The sequence below is a fragment of the Zootoca vivipara genome, chromosome 2, assembly GCF_965207765.1.
Source record: "Zootoca vivipara chromosome 2, rZooViv2.hap1.1, whole genome shotgun sequence".
NCBI lineage: Eukaryota > Metazoa > Chordata > Lepidosauria > Squamata > Lacertidae > Zootoca > Zootoca vivipara.
In genome coordinates, this window is record NC_142584.1 from 29,356,501 (window position 1) to 29,377,363 (window position 20,863).

The 20,863-nt window shown below is 45.1% G+C and overlaps 1 long non-coding RNA gene and 1 pseudogene across 1 annotated transcript in view; one reads left to right on the plus strand and one right to left on the minus strand.

Annotated features, from left to right (window-relative positions):
- Positions 1 to 20,863, minus strand: part of LOC148686792 (uncharacterized) — a 77,029-nt gene that overhangs the window by 47,473 nt on the left and 8,693 nt on the right. Inside the window, exon 2 of the long non-coding RNA XR_015948410.1 lies at positions 19,672 to 19,754. This is a non-coding gene — a long non-coding RNA (uncharacterized LOC148686792). The remainder of the gene's footprint in view (positions 1 to 19,671; positions 19,755 to 20,863) is intronic.
- LOC118079776 (anaphase-promoting complex subunit CDC26 pseudogene) lies at positions 8,101 to 8,628 on the plus strand (annotated as a pseudogene).

The following is a 20,863-nucleotide window of genomic DNA, read 5'->3' on the forward strand; positions in this document are numbered from 1 at the left end:
TTCTTCAAACTAATAATAAATAAGGGAAAACTATTTAGGATGAAATCCTTGTTGCTGTGACATTCATAGGTGTATTGCCACTGATTTTAAGGAAATCAGTATACTAGTACAAACTGAAGGATCTGTGTGTCTAGCTCTGTTTAAATCAATACCAAATATTAAGCTGATTATTAGAACCATATTTTTTTCATTCGTTTTTAGAACCATATTTTTCCCCTTCATTTTGAGAAATATTCACATGGGTCATAATTTTAGCATTTTGCTAGCAATTTCTGCAGTTTAATGCTAAATCCTTGCAGCTTTAGCCTTTACTCTACCCAGTCAGGCAACAAAATAGGGAAATCCCAGCAATTTGAACTTCTGATGATCCCTGAGATTTGAGGATTTCGTTCCCCACTCAAGCTAGATGTTGATAATGCTTTGGATTCAGCCCTGCCAATCACATATTTTATATCTAGGGAGTAGGACAAAAACAACACATTAAAATTTACTTTCCTAGGAGGAAACGAGAGTGAAAGAAAGAAGGATCAATTTGCCAGTTTTGCCTTGGTGAGTATACAGGTCAAGTAGTTAAAACTTTCCTATTTACAGAGCTGTTTGTTATGCTGGGTAATCAAATAAGACCTTGCTATGTACTAAGTCCAAGGGACACACGGGGCACATAGCCTGACCTATACTTGAAGAATGGTATGTACTTTGGGATGCTACTGAAAAGCTAGAAGGTTTCAAAGAATTGAAAAAGAGTTTTCAGATTCTTAGGAAATGAACATGGAAGCAGGGTATGCAGCTGCCTTTCATGGCATCTGGCACCTCTAGGGTTACTGAGACTCACACCACTCCTTTGACCTTTGGCAAAACAAGTATTACTGCTACTGACAAAGAGGAATCTTTGCTTGTGCTGTTATTGGTTATTTGCGTTTGAGCTTTCTCCTATCAAGGCCAAACATATTGACAGCATATTCCCAGCTCATTGGAGCCGAAAGGACAGTTGTTGCTTGCTTTTACAGAATCATGAGCTAAACTAGTTATCATTTTCTCTTTGGGCTGTTGGCATGGATATTTTAAAACTTCCTGTGGGGAAGAAACTGCTAGATCAACTGCTTGCGCGTGAGTAGCCCAGCCAATCAGCCTGCATAGGCTGCAGGTGGATATGGGGATGATGAGAGGCTGCAAGCTTTCAGCCTCTTCCTGACAGCTTATAAAGGGAAGGTGGAAGAGGACAGAGAAAGAAATTGGAGGTGGGGGAGAAATTTAGCCAGGCTTCAGATTTGCACTAAAATGCAGTTGGATTTTCATGAGGATTTCTTTTTTAAAATTGATGTAAAAAAATTAAGAATTGATCTTAAGACTGGAAAAATAAGAAACCAAAACTGACATATTCCTCTGTCCATTGTGGGCAGTGGTAGATGTGTTGTCTACCTTTCCCCCCTGATGAACATGCGTTCTCTGGTCCAATGGAAAGGAGATAAGAGAATGCATGCAGCCTATGCTTCTGAAGGAAGCTCTGAGAGTTGTGGACTCTGGAAACTGTGACCTCTTCCGTTAGAAATCTTGCAGCCCTTTCCTTAAAAAATAGAATAAAAATCTAGCACGCATATCAGTAGAAACAACACTTATTAAGTTGAGGCACAAATCTACTTGAAGACAATTTCATTACTATACTAGTAGGCCTTCTGGCATTATTCATTTATTTTTGAACTGTACGGTATGCCACTCTTTACCATTGTTTCCAGGGCAGTGTGCAACAACAAATAAAATAGCATGAGAGAATTGTAGCTGCAGGAGGTAGGCTTCAAAAAGCTGCCACCATATGTAAATTTACCTAGGAGTAAGCCCCACTGAACACAGTGTATTTGCTTGTGAGTAGGCATGCATGGTAAAATACTTAAAAATATCTAGAATTTAGTCTCCATCTGGTACCTAAAGGATAATGGTGTGGGTTGGCTGCTGAGGTGAGCATCCTTAGGGAGGATGTACTACAGGTGGGATATTATAGCCCCTAAAGCCCTTTCGCTGATCACTTCACCTCCAGTAGTGGGAGCATCTGAGGGTTTCAATGGACGACTGCAGACATGCGTCTAAAGGCACTGTTTTCCCCATAACTTTGGGAGTGAATTACTCTCCCTATGACTGTAATGTTTCGTGCTAAGCAACAAGTATAAGATAACAAGCCACCCCAAAGTGGCCCCACAAATCCTTTGACAACCATTGCAGGTTTGGAAAATCATACAGAAAGCTGAAAGGGATTGTAGGCTTATTTTTAGTCACATCAAGTCTTTATCTTTAAACAAAAACAAAAACCTTGTGTTTATGTGAGAGCACTGATGAAAGGTGTGGGAGAGCGCGCGCACACACACACACACACACACACAGTTCTTGGCTAAATAATGATAAATACACTGCTAAATAATGAAAAATATGCTCACTGGGACATAATGGAACATAAAAAGAAATGCTGAGTGTCAAAGATCAAGCTTCTATTGCAGGTCATCAAAAGTTCAACAGAGTGGATCATATTTCACGTTCCTTGCAGCTGTTCAGACCTAGTTGCAATCAATTGGAATATAGTCTGTTTTTATTCTGGGATTATCCCATAAAAAATTGCAATCTTTAGTCACTTAATCCACCAGAGAGAGACGTTGATTTATAGTGGAAGGAAATCTTCAATCCCTAGCACATGGGGTGTTTTAGAGTTAAAACAACAATTGAGGTTAAACTGCTGTGCAATGTTCCTTCCAGCACTCAGAACTGTTCCTTCCAGCTTCAGTCCATTCACTTCAGTTTGCAGTGCTGACCTATTGCAGATTTATGATTGGAAGACAGCAATTAAGCTTAATGTGTTGCACTCCTCCCAGATCACCTGGATACTGGTTTCTGCCTTGCTACTGAAGCAGATGGGCTAATTCTTGGCTCCCCAAGTGTATGGTTTGGTGGCAGGTTAAAGACCACTGTGGACTGGGAGCAGAACAAGACTGACCAGGAGTTTGAGAGATTGAGTCCCTTTTCATGAGTAAACTGTTCATATTATAAAGTGCAGAATAAATCCTCCTTCGTGGATAACATTTTTCAACTCACAGCTTAACACAGTTTAAATTAGCAAGGGGCAGCCTTGTTGTCTGGACAGACTAGGTTACCAATTTAATTTTAGTACATGCACACATAACTGGTTACTGGTGGTTTATCTGGCTAAGTTTTACTTAAGAGCAGACCCATTAAATTAATGAGCATGACCAAGGGCCATTAATTTCAATGAGTATATCCTGAGTAAAACTTAGTTGAATACAACCCTGTAATCTTTAATCATATTTGGATAATAGCTATGAGTTAGGGCAGGGGTCCCCAGACTACGGCCCCCGGGCCGGATGCGGCCCAATTAGCCTCCCAATCCGGCCCGCGATGACCCCCGCCGCCCGCTGCCGCCGCCCGCTCTTACAGCGCGCGGCACGACGGCAATCTTCAAAATCGGCAAAAAAACGCCGAAAATCCTTTGTGCGCATGCTTATGGGCCTCTCTCGACCCAGAAGAGGTCATTTCCGATGCACTTCCGGGTCGGGGGAGGCCCATACGCATGCACACAAGCAATTTTCGGTGATTTTTCCCCGACCGTGTGCGTGTGCGCGTGCGCACGGGCGCGCACTCCCCCGCCCTCCGGCCCGCTGCGCGCGCACTCCCCTGCTCTCCGGCCCGAAGCCCGGTAAGTCTGGGGACCCCTGAGTTAGGGTTTCAAATGGCTGCCTCTGTGACCACAGGTCTATTCAAACAACAATATGCATGTGGTGAGTGAAAGCCCTTTCTGTCATGCTAGCTCACCAAATCTCCATAATTGAATAGCAGTGCTTATGGCATTGAACACAGTTCTTACGTAGGCCTACAAGGGAAGCAAGTGGTACCTAAGGTCAGTGTTTCCCAACCAGTGTGCCTCCAGATGTTTTGGGACTACAACTCCCATCATTCCTGACCACTGGTCTTGCTAGCTAGGGATGATGGGAGTTGTAGTCCCAAAACATCTGGAGGCACACTGCTTGGGAAACACTGCCTAAGGTCACCTGGTCCTAATGCAACTATAGCATTAAAGACCAGAACCAGCATTTTGAACAGAGACCAGAAGCACAAAGGAAGCCAAAGGAGCTGACATAAAGATACGTGTTATATGCCTTAATCTGCAGTTGCTGTATTTTGCATTAGTGGAAGCTTCCCGACTGGCTTCTAAGGCATCCCAATGTCTAGCGGTAACTAAATCATTGATGACTGAGACCAAGTCCATCTTCATCAAGAAATGCCAATCCTGATAAAAAGCACTCCTAACAACTGCAATCACCTAAACATCCAGGGGGAGTGATGAATCAAGGAGTACTCCCAAGCCACATTTCTGCTACTTCCAAAACCCCAGTCTAGAACATGTTGAATCGCCTTATTTAGATCGCATCTATGCTTGACTAGTAGTACTTGCATCATAGCTGTCAAGTTTTCCCTTTTTTTAAAGGGAAATTCCCTTATGCTGAAAAGGCTTCCTCACAAGAAAAGGGAAAACTTGACAGCTATGACTTGCATCTGGATTCAGTTTGTTTGTTAATCCCCACCTGAACTACAGGAGTTAATGCAGTTTAATTTCACAGGGTCATATTGTTTCAGTCAGAATATTCTTCTGATTTTGTTAAAATCCTATGGCTTCTGATGGAAGAAAATTCTACTTTTGAAGCTTACTTACTTGGAAGTAAGAGAGTGCTGGGTTGTGAATATAATACCAGTGTCCCCCAGCTGATGTCACTATTTTCCTCACAGAGTCATTGCATAACAGTAGAGTGATTGAGGATATCTAATTATCAAATTCTCCATGCCATTTCTTTTTAGCAAGGGAAGAATATGAATAGATGCCTCCAGGACTTATCCCTTACTTTTATATTAGCTGCTAACAGTGATCTCCCCATAGTATGCAGAAAAGTAAAATATGCTGAACATCTAATCAGTGCATTTCTGACTGGCGCTCTCTCTCTCTCTCTCTCTCTCTCTCTCTCTCTCTCTCTCTCTCTCTCTCACACACACACACACACACACACTACTTGATGCAGGGGAACATTATAACTTTCTGAAAAGGATGACACATGTCACAGTTATTAGAAACTTTATTATGACCGGTTTTGACTACATTAAATGCTATCCTGCCAACTGAGCTGGAATTCTAGGGCTATGTTTGCACGCCACGTTAAACCATAGTTAAACTTGTCATGGGCATCACAAAATATCCATTAAACAGAAGAAAAAATAGCACTGCTCAGACCCTTCCCCTCAAAAAAAACCCAGGCAAAACATTACCTCCAACTTCACTCCACAGACAAAAAGAGCAGGCAGACACACCCATACCAAAGTGGAGGGAGGCAATAAAACATATATATATATATATGGGCAGAGAGCCTTAGGGATGTATCTGAGGGTGAAATGGTACCCAAGGACATCAAGTTGGAGACTCCAGGTTTAATACGGCCTGAAGTTGAACCTAAATCCAGCCAGACTAATCACAGACATAGTCTGATGTATACAGTTCAACTCTTGCAAGAATTACAGGACACTACTGGCCACCTTTTCTACAGTGGCTGTGAAACTCTCTGTAGAGGCGATTCTGTCTCACTATTGTTCACCAGAGTTAGGCTATGCCTCTGGGGAAGGGGGCAAACAGTGTACTGTATTGTGACCACCCCCCTTGGTTGCAAGACATTGTGTTGTTAACATCAGATTAGAATAGTGTATGAACAGCTACTACAAGTAGACATCTCTGCAATACCATAAAAGATTATTTGTTATCACTTTTGCAGTGAACTAAGTGTCTAAAAAGCAACTGAGATTACACATCTTTACTTGCAAAAAAGGAGAGAGACATTTGATGATTGCTGAAAGACAGTTATAATTCTGAAGTCGGAATAGCTTTAGGAATAAAACACCTCAGCACTTTTTCTGCAAAGGTCACTTAAATCTATGGGGAAATTAATACTGTATTATGTTCCAAGGATGCTATGAAGTGATTTTGCCATCTAGTCTTCTTCTTCTTTTTTAAGTGAAAAAAAAATCTGAATTATCTTCCAGAAGCAAGTTCTCTGGAGACAAGGCTGATGCTAATTTTAGTCACTGTGTAAACTAATGTTCTGTCGTTCAGTTATTTAAGTTCCAACATAAATTTACCTCCCAGTTGCTCCTTTCTACTGAGCTTTTATCCTAAGGGGCTTACATTTACAGATACAAAATGAAAGTTTGTAACTGGAAATACACATTTTAAAATCCTCATTATTTGATCCTTGTACTAGAAATCAGGAAATATCCATCTCCCTTGGGCCCATTAGAGGCTTATTTAATATTCAAGGTGTGTCTGGCAAATGGCTTATCCCTAGTCAGTGACTCCCAAGATGGCTTCTATCTGAAGCCACCAGGAGGCCAGCCACTAAGCCTAGTTCACGAATTGCTGTGCTGACAATCAGGTAGGATGAAGATAGAATAGCCTGGTGATTAGCTGTTCTTTGTGTGGAATGCAGTTCCTGAGACAATAAAAGCAACCCTGGGTTGTGTGACCGGAGCAATTGAGACAGCGGGTGTACCAGAGATGGGGGCAGTTTCTAGAGCCTGTCTGGCTCTCCTAAAACAATGTGGGGAGAAAGACTTGGGAGAGTTTCTGTGAGAAATTCCACAATGGCAGAGTTACACTATGCTCAAGGCCTGTGTGCCCTTTAACTGCCAAGATTTATATAAGCAAGTGTTAATGTATACACAATCCACAAGAATAATGAGCTGGTTATTTTCCTGTCCAGGTGTTCAGGAGTACAGCCTACTGAGCTAGAATAGTAAATATAGATAAGAACAATGGGTTTTTAAATAGAGGGCACACTGTTCCTTGCTATCACCCTATGCAAATATTGCAGATATGTGTGCGTGTGCGTGCGTGTGCGTGTGCGCGCATCCATGCACACTCACCTAGCTTGCACATGCTCATTATTTAGAGGCCTCCTTTACTCAAAAGGATAGTCCACACCAGAAGCTTCCATGTGTCGGTATGAAAACAAGCATATAGGATACTTTTTAACAATCAAATAGGAAAATGGGAAAGTTATGTATAAAAGCACCTTATATGGGCTACATACTTTACATTAATTAAACACAAATCCTTGACCACAGACTCATCATCTAAAATCCAGCTTCAGTTTAAAGGAAAGCAAAACAATTAAAAAAAAAACCTGTGAAAAATCAGAATTTTATATCTTTAAAATCAGGCTGCAATCCTAAAAAAAACTTACTGGACATTTGGTCCCATTGAGCTGAATGTAATTTACTCTGAATAAGCATGCTTAAGATTACTTTGCCAGGCTGTGACCCTACACACACCTACCTGGGTGTTAGCACCAGTGAATGCAATGACGCTTACTTGTGGGTAAACATTTATAGGATTACACTCTCTGTTATTTCTTTCAAACAGTTTTGAAAGTGGGTTGAAAAACTGCAGAATCCTTTGTCTTCTGACAACACAATTCCACAGAATGCATGCAGAACCGTTATTTTAAAATCCCCTAGTCCTAGGAAATACCACAAAACAGATATTACTACTGTACTACTTCTGGCATTTTCATATTGACATGACTACCTGTCTTGCAGAAGACCTATAAGCAATCTAGCCACCCTGACTGTCCACTGGAGGTCACTGGTTCTTTGTAGTGACAGTACTGTTTTGGGGACTGAATAGATTGGTTGTAGTCGTAGAATAGAATTGTGGACAATTGAGGCTGTTTCTGTGGGTCCCTTTAACACGTATCTATGTAAACCTGTGGGCACTTTGAAGATGGTGCCCAGCGTTGTGGTGGCTGCTGTTGTATGATGTGATCCCACACTGCAGGGGATGTATGCGTGAAAAACATGAAATTGTGGGTGGGGGCAGTCCTTCAGCACTTGCTGATCAAACTATGCACAAGCACCCCTCCATACTTCTGGGAGCACACACGTGAATAGAGCATGTGAATAAGGACACTTGTTACAGGAGTATGAGAAAAGTAGTATTCAGTGTTCTGAACTTTGGGAAGTTAAGCATCCGAGGGACGCTGTAGATATGAGAAGGAGCGGGGTTGCTGGCCGGCGACGTGGGGCATGGTGGGATCGAGACTCTGGCGTTGGCGTCTGAACCAGAGTTGCAGGTGAAGAAAAGAGCGGGGAGCTGCTGCGCACGCGCGAGAGAGCCGCGAGGGAAAGGTCTGCTTGCAAGATGCTGCGGCGGAAACCGATGCGGCTTGAACTGAAGCTGGGCGACAACGAGGAGTTCGACGGCGCCCGCAAGGAACTCGAGAATCGTAGGAAGTGCGAGGAGGTGGACGTGATGGGAGCCAGCGATGGTGAGGGTGCGCTGGGACTCAACACTGATCATAAGAGCCGGGAACAGATGATACATGGCCGAATTGGCTACAAACCCCAGCCCAAACCAAACAACCGTTCATCTCAGTTTGGGAACTTTTGAGTTCTAGAGCCCAAAGGGTGGACAGTGGCAGTGCCCTGGTACCTGTGAGCTTTGGAAGAAAGCTGAAATTTGTTTCAAGAGCCCGACAGGCTCTGTTTAGAAATAGCAGAAGAGACTGAGCTTCTCTCCTCTAGGTTTTAAATGGAAGTCCTCCTCAAAGCAGAGCAAGTCTTGCTTTCCCTACAAAAATGGGATCTGTGTCTTACTTGATGATTTCTTTTGTGCAACCTTGCTAAACTGCCATGCTTAATAAAATATTTCTTTGAATAAAAAAAAAGATATGAGAAGGCACCTTTTTCTAGTGGGTGTTTTACAGGCAAGATGAGCCACTAACCTTTATGGACATCTGCATTCTATTTTCGTTTGCTTATGTGTGTCATTTGATAGCCATCTTGGCTGCTCATTCACTTCAGCTGCTCTGTAGAACATGACTGAGGAAGTTCCTCCCTGAGGTCTCAGTAAGGGAAAGTTGAATGGTGGTGTTGGAACTGCAGCCTCAATACTGAGGTGTTACAAATTCCGTATGTGCCGAGTGAAGTTGAAATAAGATAGAGTGGACATTTGTACGCTCACTTTCCATATCAAGATGATCCAGAGGTATTCAATTCTTTTTGTTAATCTGCCCCTTTCAAATTTCATTGCAGTCAACACAGCAGTGCATTTAGGAAGCTGATTTCAATATAGTCTGGACATACGAAAAAAAATCTTTTAAAATTCCCCCAGTAGCACCTTAAAGACCAACTAAGTTTTTATTTTGGTATGAGCTTTCGTGTGCATGCACACTTCTTCAGATACACTGAAACAGAAGTAACCAGACCCTTATGTATATTCAGAGGGGGGGTTGATGGGAATGGGTGATGGGCTGATAGGAGTGGTAAACCTGTTGATGACTGTTAACGACTGTTAATGACCGCAATTGGTCTTGCGGGGGAAAAGCAAGGGCTGAGGTGCTAAAGAAAGCTTGATCAGGTATAATGAGATAAGAATCCTATGCCTCTGTTCATACCAGGTGTCTCCATGGTTTTAAGCTTCGTGATGAGTTGCAATTCAGCAGCTTCTCTTTCCAGTCTGTTTCTGATTTTTTTCTGTAATAAAACAGTTGCTTTGAGATCTTGTATAGAATGTCCTGGGAGATTGAAGTGTTCTCCTACTGGTTTCTCTCCTGATGTCAGATTTATGTCCATTTATCCTTTGGCGTAGGGTTTGGCCTGTTTGTCCAATATAGAGAGCTGAAGGGCACTGTTGGCATTTGATGGCATACACAATGTTAGAAGATGAGCAATTAAATAGTCCTGAGATGGTATGTTGGCTATTGCTGGGGCCAGTAATGGTGTTGTCCGGGTGTAATTCTGTTATGTACTGAGCTGAATCCTAGAACAATAGCTTACAAGTGGACGTGGACGCCATATGCAAAGAGTTTCCAGGGGTTTTCGATGGGGCATTGGGACGATATACAGGACCCCCCATTGCCCTACAGCTAGACCCCGCTGTACGACCCATCAGGCACAAGGCCCGCCGGGTCCCGTTCGCCCTGAAACCCCGCATAGACGAGGAATTGGACCGGCTCGTGGAGCAAGGAGTGCTGGAGCCGGTGCCCAACGCCCCCTGGGAAACTCCAATTGTCACACCCGTCAAGCCTAACGGTTCGGTCCGCATCTGTGCAGACTACAAATGCACCATAAACAAGGCTCTCACGGCCCATGCATACCCAGTGCCAGTGGTCAGCCATGTCCTCGCCACCCTGGCTGGGTCAAAAATCTTTGGCAAACTGGACTTGGCCCAAGCGTATCAACAGTTGCCTGTAGACGAAGCCACAGCAGAGGCTCAGACGATTGTGACGCACAGAGGGGCATTCAGAGTAAAGCGGCTGCAATTTGGCGTTAGCGTGGCACCAGGCATATTCCAGAATCTAATGGACTCTCTCCTTAAAGGGATTCCTGGCGTCACCCCCTTCTTCGATGATGTACTGATCGCCGGGCCCACACCAGAGGAATTTGAGGACCGCCTCCGCTCCGTCCTGCACCGTTTCCTGACGGCGGGCCTCAAGGTGAAGCGGGAAAAGTGTTTACTGGGAGTGCCGCAGGTGGACTTTCTGGGATTTAAGGTGGACGCAGAAGGGGTCCATCCAACCGGTGACAAGGTACGGGCCATTTGTGAGGCCCCAGCGCCCAAGAGCAAGCCCGAACTTCAGTCATTCTTGGGACTATTGAACTTTTACCATGCCTTCCTTCCCCATAAGGCAGCGGTAGCGGAGCCCCTACACAGACTCCTAGATAAAAGGGCCCCTTGGGTGTGGGGCCAGCGACAAAGGGCCGCATTCCAGGCAGTCAAGGACTTGCTCGTCTCAAACTCGGTCTTGGCACACTTCGACGAGAGGCTGCCAGTGGTGCTGGCATGCGACGCCTCTCCCTATGGCATCGGCGCTGTCCTGGGACACCAACTCCCGGATGGAAGAGAGGTGCCGGTGGCATACTTCTCCCAGACGCTTGCTGCAGCCGAACGAAACTACTCACAGATTGACAAGGAGGGTCTGGCAATCGTGAAGGGCGTAAAAAAATTCCATGATTTCTTGTACGGGCGGCCCTTTACCATAGTGACTGACCACAAGCCGTTGCTTGGCCTGTTTGCCCCCGAGAAGCAGACCCCCCAAGTGTTGTCTCCACGTGTCCTCAGGTGGTCAATTTTCCTTGCCGGCTACCAGTATGCACTAATCCACCGCCCTGGGAAGGCGATGGGCCACGCAGACGCACTCAGCAGGCTACCACTACCAGAAACAGGCCCCGACCCAGCGCCTGCGCAAGAGGTTATGACCCTGGAGCTGCTTCCCGACCGACCCATTCAGGCACAAGAAGTTGCGCACCATTCCACAAAAGATAGGGTCATCTCCCGGGTCCTGGACTGGGTGTGACGAGGATGGCCCAGCAGCAGCCCCGGGCCAGAATTCGCTGGCTACACAAACCGCAAACATGAACTGTCGGCCACAAGGGGTGCCTGTTATGGGGAAGCAGGGTTGTTGTTCCCCAGCCCCTCCGCAAAAGGGTCCTCACAGCCCTACACGAGACACACCCAGGGGTAGTGAGGATGAAGGCCCTTGCCAGGAGTTATGTGTGGTGGCCGGGGATTGACAGAGAGATAGAGGCCTGGGTCCAACACTGCCAGACCTGCCAAGAATCCCGCCCGGATCCCCCAAGGGCCCCAGTCCAGCCCTGGGAGTCCGCCCGACATCCATGGTCACGCTTGCACGTGGACTTCGCTGGCCCCTTCCAGGGAAAAACATTCTTCATAGTGGTGGATTCCTACACCAAATGGCTGGAGGTCGCACTGGTACCGTCCACTTCTACGGCGGCAGCCATCCGGGTACTACGTAAGCTGTTTGCAACCCACGGGCTCCCTGACACCCTCGTCTCGGACAATGGAACCGCATTCACGCATGGTGCGGACCACCAAGGACAGCCTCCGCCGCATAACACAAGGGGACTGGGAATACCGCCTTGCCGCATTTCTTCTAGCACAGCACAGCACCCCAAGCACAACGACGGGCCGGAGCCCAGCTGAACTACTCATGGGCCGGCGCCTTGCAACTAGACTGGACCGACTTCACCCCGACAGAGCTCAGGATGAGGTAGTGGTGGGGAAAGGCAGGAACCCCCGGACATTTGTGGCCCAGGACCCAGTGTATGCAAAGAATTTTGGGGCAGGCCCAGCATGGGTACCCGCCACAGTCACCAAGGTGACCGGTCCCGTGTCGTACGAGGTACTAACGGAAGGGGGGCAATGTTGGCGCCGCCACTGCGACCAGCTACGGCGACGATTCCCAGGAGGAACCCGGGAGGAGAGCGGGACAGAGGGGTCCCAAGGGGACAGCAGGGCAGTGAGGCCTGTAGAGCGAGAGGGGTGGGCAGGGGAAGCAGAAGCAGTAGGCACAGAGGGGCGCCCCGAGGCTGGAAGGACACCGGAACCAGAGTCACAACCTAGTGGTTCAGTGGCGCCAGACCAGACAGCCCTGGCACAGCCAGCAGCCTCGGAACACGAGCCAGAACCAGAACCCCTGACCAAGGAACACCCCAGGCCACAACGCACACGGAGGCGGCCAGCAGACCTTGGGGACTACGAATGCAACTTCCCGGGCAGGACTGGAACTTAGAGGGGAGGGGTGTTATGTACTGAGCTGAATCCTAGAACAATAGGATTCAGAATCAGCGGGAGCTACCCAATCCAACTCCAGGTGGAAGTGAATCCGCAACCTGATTGGCCTGCTGGAGCAGCCAATCAGGCGGCTGGCAGAAGTGAATCTGCTACCTGATTGGCCTGTAGGAGCAGCCAATCAGGCTGCAGGCAGAAGTCAATCCACAATATAATTGGCCCACAGGTGTAGCCCTGAAGTAGCCAATCACGCAAGGCCCATTGTGTAAATAATGTATATAAGCAGATGGTTTTGGGAAAAGAGCCATTCGTCTTCTCTTCTTCTCCTTGATGAATATGAGCTGAATAAAGAGCATGAAATTCACTCTCGACTCCGAGTATATTTCAAATTCTATTAGATTATAATTTGTTGGAGGAGAAAAAGTACTGAAATTTATCAGTGAGTCCACTATGGAAGTGCTACGCACATTTTAGGCAGGCATGATACAGTCTTCTCCACTAAATCAAGCACGTGGGAAGCTTATTATGACCACGCAGTAAAACCTTAGTGACCCCTCTTTTTATAAGCACATCTTTGAGTGCTTGTACAGAGTAAGTAGAACTACATCAAGGCTCAGACCAATATGATGCAGTAGTACAATCCTTAGCAGAGAACTGTTGTATTAAAGCTGCTTTATGCAAACTAACTGAGCGACCCGAAAGGAGGATGCAATCACAAGACATTGTTGCTTTCACAAATGTGGTTTTGGATTAGAACTGCCAGACACAAGATGCTTTGTGCTCAGCAAAGATGGCAGAGGCATTGTGCTTGAAAGGCATCTCCTCAATGTAATTGAAAATTACATGCAGAACGATTATAGGTTGGATGTGTACCAAAGGGTACGCACCAACAGAATAAAGCTTTGCATAGATTAGATTCTCTTTAACTTAAACTGGTCAGAAATACTATCTTCTTTTCTTCTGCCTGCCCTTTAAAGCACTTGGCAATGTTTCCTTGCAACCCATGAATAAGAGACAAAGATTCTTCACCAAGAAGATACTTACTACTTGATTGCTAGGGAAAGCATGTGTGTACTCGCATGTTGATTTATGATTGCACGTACAAACTTGGCTAAGGAAACAAGCAAGCTAGGAAATGAAAAAAGTCGCAGAGAGAGATCCCACCCTGGAAAAAAAGCAGTTAATTGAGACCTTGTAAGTATACAGTGGTACCTCAGGTTACAAACACCTTGGGTTACAAACACTTCGGGTTACAGACTCTGCTAACCCAGGAGTACTACCTCAGGTTAAGAACTTTGCCCTAGGATGAGAACAGAAATCATGCGGCGGCACAGCAGCAGCAGTGGGAGGCCCCATTAGCTAAAGTGGTACCTCAGATTAAGAATGGTTTCAGGTTAAGAACGGACTGCTTGTTGGTTGGAGAGAAACAAACCATGAATACTGGTTCACACAAAATGCTAAGCCAAGCCTTGTGGTTTCCCCCACCTGTAGCTGCAGTGACAGTGAGGACTCACACAGTCTTCCTTTTGCTCCACATTTCTAGACACAGGTCTGGGCTTTTAAACTCTGTGTCTGAGTGCTTGTTTGGTTTGTTTGTTTGTTTGTTTGTCCCAGCACTTTCCCTGGGGAAACCCACTTTTACCTGCTGAATCAGAGCAAACAGAAATAGGGTTTTCAGCAAATTGCCATTTGCTCCAATTCAGCGGTAAAACACTGGTTCCCCGAGGAAAGTGCCAGGACAAAAGAAAAACCTGCCTGGACATGGAGCTTTAAAGCTTGGACCTCTGCCTGCAAAACGTGGTGCAAATAGAAGTCTGGATGAGCCCTGACTGAGCAGGGTGTACCAACATGTTTCTTCTTCACAGTAAGCTATGCTTTATGTCTTACTTTGGTTTCCTGTGACATGCACACCAGTCCATAGCCATCATGTTTTCCCTTTTCTTGCGAGGAAGCCTATTCAGCAAAATGGAATTTCCCTTAAAAAAAAGGGAGAACTTTCCCTTAAAAAAAAAGGGAGAACTGATTTCCCAGCCTGACAGCAGCCAGGCCCTAGCAAATCATGACTGTGCCTCTCCAGTAAAACAAACAAACAAACAAACATTTATTCTAGTCCAGTTAAAGCTAGTTGTGTAACTAGGGAAGTTGCTGAAGTTTGTAATTACTTGGCTTGGAATTTGAATTTGTCCAGCTTGTTGATGCTCAGCTCTGTTATAAATCAAGTGTAATTTCACCCAGACGTTCTTCCCTGGCTTCGAATGCAAAATAAGATTCTGTACGTGCGAGAGCAGCATTCAGGCTGCTTTTGCTTGTGCAAAAGTTCTTTAGGTTAGCCCCATACACTGTACTCTACTAGAGGCTATAGAGATGAAACTCAGTCCCAGTTTTGTCTACTCCAATGGAAAGTCGCTCTCCAGAGGGTCTTTCACAGAATCTGCTACCTGATCTGTATACACACGGTATGTCATGTCCTGTTGTGGTCTTTCTGAAAATGCAGGAAATTTGGGGGGGGGGCTCTTTTCAAGCTAATGTAAGGGTGCCGTGTTTAAAATCAAACCATTATGTAAGCAGACCAGCCTTGATATAGATGGGCCATATGGTTAACTTTTCCCCATTCTGATTTTGTTTAATTTTGTTTTACATTTATTTTCCCATGTGTTGCAGAAGGGTTGAAGCGTTATGGTTGCCTCTGGGATCACTAATAGAGAACATTTCTCTCTCTCTCTCAGCTCCCACGTTCATGAAAATCAACAGGAGGAGCCACAGTGACATGTATACCAATGGCCCATGCCTCAAAATTCAGAACATCTTACTCAGAAGTAAGCCCCACTGTTTTCAGTAGGGCTTATTCCCAGGAGAGTAGGTATCAGCTTGTTCTGTTAATCTCTTTGGGTCACAGCCCTTAAGAGAAGACAATGCGAGCACGTCATAGAGCAAGTCTAATCACTTGCCTGGCGTGCTATGGTCCATGGGGTCACGAAGAGTCGGACACGACTAAACAACTAAACAACAACAACAACAACAAATCACTTTTTAAAGATATATCAAGCACTGAATACTTTAACCTTCTTCTCCCATCCCCATCCTTTTCATTTTCTTTGAAAATGTCTGTTTTGGGGTGGGGTGGGGGGAATGTTTGCTTTTTAATAGTATTGTTTGCAGCAACTACAATATAAAAGTTTTGCCAGCTGTTTTTTAACTGTGGGGTTTTGCAGGAGGAGATAAGTGCACACAGGATTGTATTTATAGGCTTCTGTAGGATTAAATGCAATGTGTGGGTGTGTGCAAACAATATGATTGCTGTAGTTTTGTGCTTGTTTTTTTTTAAAAAAAACGTTCCTTATGTAACAAAAACAATTCAGGAATTAAGCCCATATGAACACTAGACTCATTTAAATAAATAAATAAATAAATCTATTTGAGCTTCCGTAAAATTATATTGGAGAGATTGGGATGGGGGAAGGTGGGGTTCACACAAGCCACTATAGGCACATCTTTTTTTATTTGGCTCTGTTTGCAGTGGTGCTGGGTAATTATTTTTTGTGTGTGTATGTGTGTGTTTTGTACTGAGAGGCTGAGTTGTCCTGAGAGTTGCTGTGGCATAGTGAATACAGTGTTGAAGAGGCTTGTGCTCCAGGCACAGGAATGCAGGCTATTGGGAGGGGAGGGGAGGGGAGGGGGGGGAACAACCAGAACAAAACCCACACAAAGAGACTGGGAGTGGGTGAAATCAGGGCCACAACTTACAATCATAATAGTGGGTGGCATTAATATTGGGCAAGGATCCTGGCTGGATACTCGGAGGGTGTTGCTGCTGGTCAGCAGGGACATGCCCCAGTACAGGCCATTCTGGTGGGGACTCTCGCCAGAACTTGGGAACCTTGGGCAAATATCACTCAGCTTCACAGCATTGTCATGAGAATAAAAAGGGGGAAACCCATCTCTGCCACCCTGAGCTCCTTTGAGGACGGGCAGGATATAAATAAGAAATATTTATTTAGGCAGGAATGGCATTAGATGAAGGAACACCATAACAGACTAATGCCTAAAGGGACTTTTCCCATAGTGGTACCCCAGCTATAGAACTCTCTGAGTGCAGTGCAGACTCCCTCCTTGTCTAGTGCAGACTTTGTTCTCATTTAGGCACAGGCTAAAAACATGGTTATTTGGTAAGGCTTTGGGAAGTAACCGAATGTTTCAGCTGGAACGGGATGTTTAGAGTTTAATTATGTGCCTTACCTGTGTGTTTTATCTGCTTTTCTGTTTTAATGTTGTATTTTAACAAATGTTTTACTGGATTCCTAACCTAAGAGATGGCCTATACTTTTAATAATAAAGCAAGTGGTGTAGAATCTGCACTGATTCCCATCTGCAGTCTTCTGACTGACAGAAGCAAATACAGGTGGATGACGCTCGCAGTGGATCTGATCGTTGGGTTTCTGCCAAGAGGACACATGCACCTTATCTCGTCCTGCCTCAGCCTATCTCGGTCATTTCATAGCCAGCCTGAATGTCACATAGTTCTAAGATTATACCCTTCTAGCTGACCTGGAAACAAACAGGCCAGACAGAACTGATAGAGAATTAACTGCATAGCACAGCCAGTTTGGAAAGAATGCATTGTTCTGTCACAGCCAGGAGTCCCTAGCTGGGAGACAGGGCTCCAGCCAGCTGGGAGTTTGTACTAAGGACAGAGACTAGGGAATACCAGATCACGTATCACTAGCACTAGCTCAGTCAAGCACAGGTCATGTTCCAACAGGGCAAGGTCAAACACAGCAGATCATAAGTTCATATAAGCAAGGTCTGACAAATCAGAGGTCAAAGTCCAAAAGGCAAAGAACAAGCTATGTAGTGCCTGGATAGCTCCAAATTGTACCTAGGCTGTTCATCAGACAAGGCAGGCTTAAATATTGCTCCAACAACCCAACCAGCAAACTTAGACTGACACTTAAACAGGCCTCTGCAGCATCCTTTGAGCAATATTTGAGCAGCTAACCCAACCCCTAATCAATGGAGCAAGTACAACAGCATCCTTCCTAAGTGCAGTCACTAATTAGGATAATGCCAAGTGTTCATAACTGCCTTGTCATTGAAAGCCCCTACTATTCTCTGTTAGGGATGTCGGAGAAATCGGTTGTAAGCAGACACATATACAGAAATTCCCTTGTTTTGCTAATACACTTGCTTGTCAGGATAGAATTCCTTCTTGTGAATGCAAGCACCATTGTTGTCAAGGGTCTTATCCGCACACCCTTAATTCCACAGGTTATACTTAATTAATGATGTGTTATACACTTCTTTGGGATGCCTAAAAAAGACATCCCATGATACATCAAAAACCACACATTGTTCTGTGCACCTATATGATAGACCCAAAACAAACCCATTTGCTGTGGGCTTTTTTTCAGCCAAGGTATTGAACTAATTGTCCAGCTTTTCTGTTTTTTAACAGGAAAAAATGCTTTGCTTTCCCCCACCAAAATAGAAATGGCCTTGGGGATGTGCTGGGGAATTTCTGCACCGGCTCTTAATTCCATTAATGCTGTTGCTGATTTTATAATACTCATGTTTTTAAAGTTGTTTTTAGCCTCTCTCTTTTTTTGGTTGATTGTAATTTACTTCTAAACAAAGTGTACTGTTTTCTTTTTCGTGTATTGTAACCCCCTCCCCCTTGGGATATATAAAGCAGGGATATACTTTAAAATAAATGAGTAAATTGCAGGGTAGTGATAGCCTGCGATAGAATACCATGATTTAAAAAATGAACTTGCACTCTGAGTTTTGCCTAGCTTCACTTAATACTCTGTGGGAAGCTTATACATCAGGCATCCCCAAACTCCGGCCCTCCAGATGTTTTGGACTACAATTCCCATCATCCCTGACCACTGGTCCTCTTAGCTAGGGATCATGGGAGTTGTAGGTCAAAACATCTGGAGAGCCGCAGTTTGGGGATGCCTGTTATACATGATCATAAACACCTATAGTTCTGACAATACCATGGTGATGTTCCTTCAGTTATACATTCTACTAAAATTAATATATTTTTAATTGTATACCTCTCTATATAGTGTAACTCTGCTTTGCTAGAGGCACCTTAGCTGCTGGCCATATTCAGTAGCACGGGGATAACTGTCAGGAGAATCTCTGGTGCCATTCATGTTGTGATAGCACTCATCCATTACTAGTGCCTACCCAGTATTTTCTGATAGTATCAAGAAACTGCCTCCGATGAAAAATATTGGCTTATTGTACCAGAATGCCTTGCAAAAAATCACCAGCACTACATAATGCAATGCACTCATTTGCAACAGAAAACTCCAGTTGTTACCCTGGCAACCAAGCAATGAATTAGTCAGCATTATAATTATGAACACACCATTTTTAGCAGCTTCAGTAGCACTTTAACAGGGTTTTTCTCTTACTATTATTTTTGTAAGATATAAAGTAGAAACTAAAAAGAGAAAGGGGATTACAAAATTTATACAATATTTGGTATACCCTAATATATTCATTTGTATGTTTTTTTAATCCTGTTCCAGTATAGTCACAAAAGGTCTCCAGTCGTCCATAAGTGAGAACTGTGTATTTTAAAAATAATTACCAAAGTCTGCCATACACAAGCCTAGGCAGTGTGTATAGAGGTCCTCCTGGCTGCCCAGATGACAAGACCCCCCCCTCTTGGCCTCGATGTTGTGGTCCAAAGGAAAGCAGAGCAATACATTTGGCACCAGCTTAGCTGCAAGAGTTGCTAGAAGGAGGTGTACAGCCATATTAAAACAGCAGAATCTCCTTCAGTCTAGATGAGCTTCTAACCTTTCCTTATCAGCTAAATGCCAGATGCTGAGTCAAAACAGCTGCTCTCCCAGCACCTATCTTTCAATTAAAATCTGTGGCTTTTAAGTCCAAGTGAAAGTAAAGCAGATAAAACAGATATTGCCTGTATGTTGCAATTAATATTGACAACTGAGCCAGCTGACTTTAAAACTATTCAAAATAAAAACAAATTAAAACAGATGAGGAGCTCAAGGACAAGCAGCCTTACTCACTGTCATCTTCAACTGGAAGTCTTGTTATTGTAGTCTATCGGGCTCATGGTAATCATGGTCCAAAACATTTGGGGAGCACCTGGCTGGCGAAATTGCACTAATCAGCTGTTATGTACTGAGCTGAATCCTAGAACAATAGGATTCAGAATCAGCGGGAGCTACCCAATCCAACTCCAGGTGGAAGTGAATCCGCAACCTGATTGGCCTGCTGGAGCAGCCAATCAGGCGGCTGGCAGAAGTGAATCTGCTACCTGATTGGCCTGTAGGAGCAGCCAATCAGGCTGCAGGCAGAAGTCAATCCACAATATAATTGGCCCACAGGTGTAGCCCTGAAGTAGCCAATCACGCAAGGCCCATTGTGTAAATAATGTATATAAGCAGATGGTTTTGGGAAAAGAGCCATTCGTCTTCTCTTCTCCTCCTTGATGACTATGAGCTGAATAAAGAGCATGAAATTCACTCTCGACTCCGAGTATATTTCACTGGCGACGAGGATGGGATCCTGCTGAGCTGACCGCCACCACGCACTGCACCGCAGCACCGCCACCTGCTGCACCGCTGCCTCGCACCGTGCATCCAGGCTTCAGCTCCAGGACCCAAGGAACCCAGAATGGCAACCGACAGCAGCTTCTCGCCATTCAAACCAGCATCAGGAGACTGGGAAGGGTACGCCGCCCATTTCAACTTCCTCCTGCAAGCGAAAGAAGTCACCAACGATGCCATGAAGAGGGCGACATTCTTCAGCGTCTGTGGAGAGGAGACGTTTGAAATCGCCCGGGCTCTCCTTGCACCTAGAGATGTCGCTACCGTCTCTTACAAAACAATAATGGAACGGCTGAAGGAGCACTTCTCACCACAGCCCTCGGTGGTAGCTTGCCGAAATGCCTTCTACGCAAAGCGGCAAGCCCCGGGGGAAACCATAACTGGGTTTGCGACCTCCCTCCGCCAAGCCGCCCGGTTATGCAACTTCTCAGAGTTGGAGAACATGCTTCGTGACCGCCTCGTCGGTGGCCTGAGGGACGAGATGTTGCAACGACGCCTCTACGCCAAAAAAGACCTCACGTTCCAGATTGCTCTGGAGGAAGCCCTGGCAACCGAAGCCGCCGAGAGGTCAACGCAAGAGGCACGACCGGCCCCGCCATCCCAACCGAGGGTCTACCACGAAGACCTCACCGACGAATCCGAATCTGAC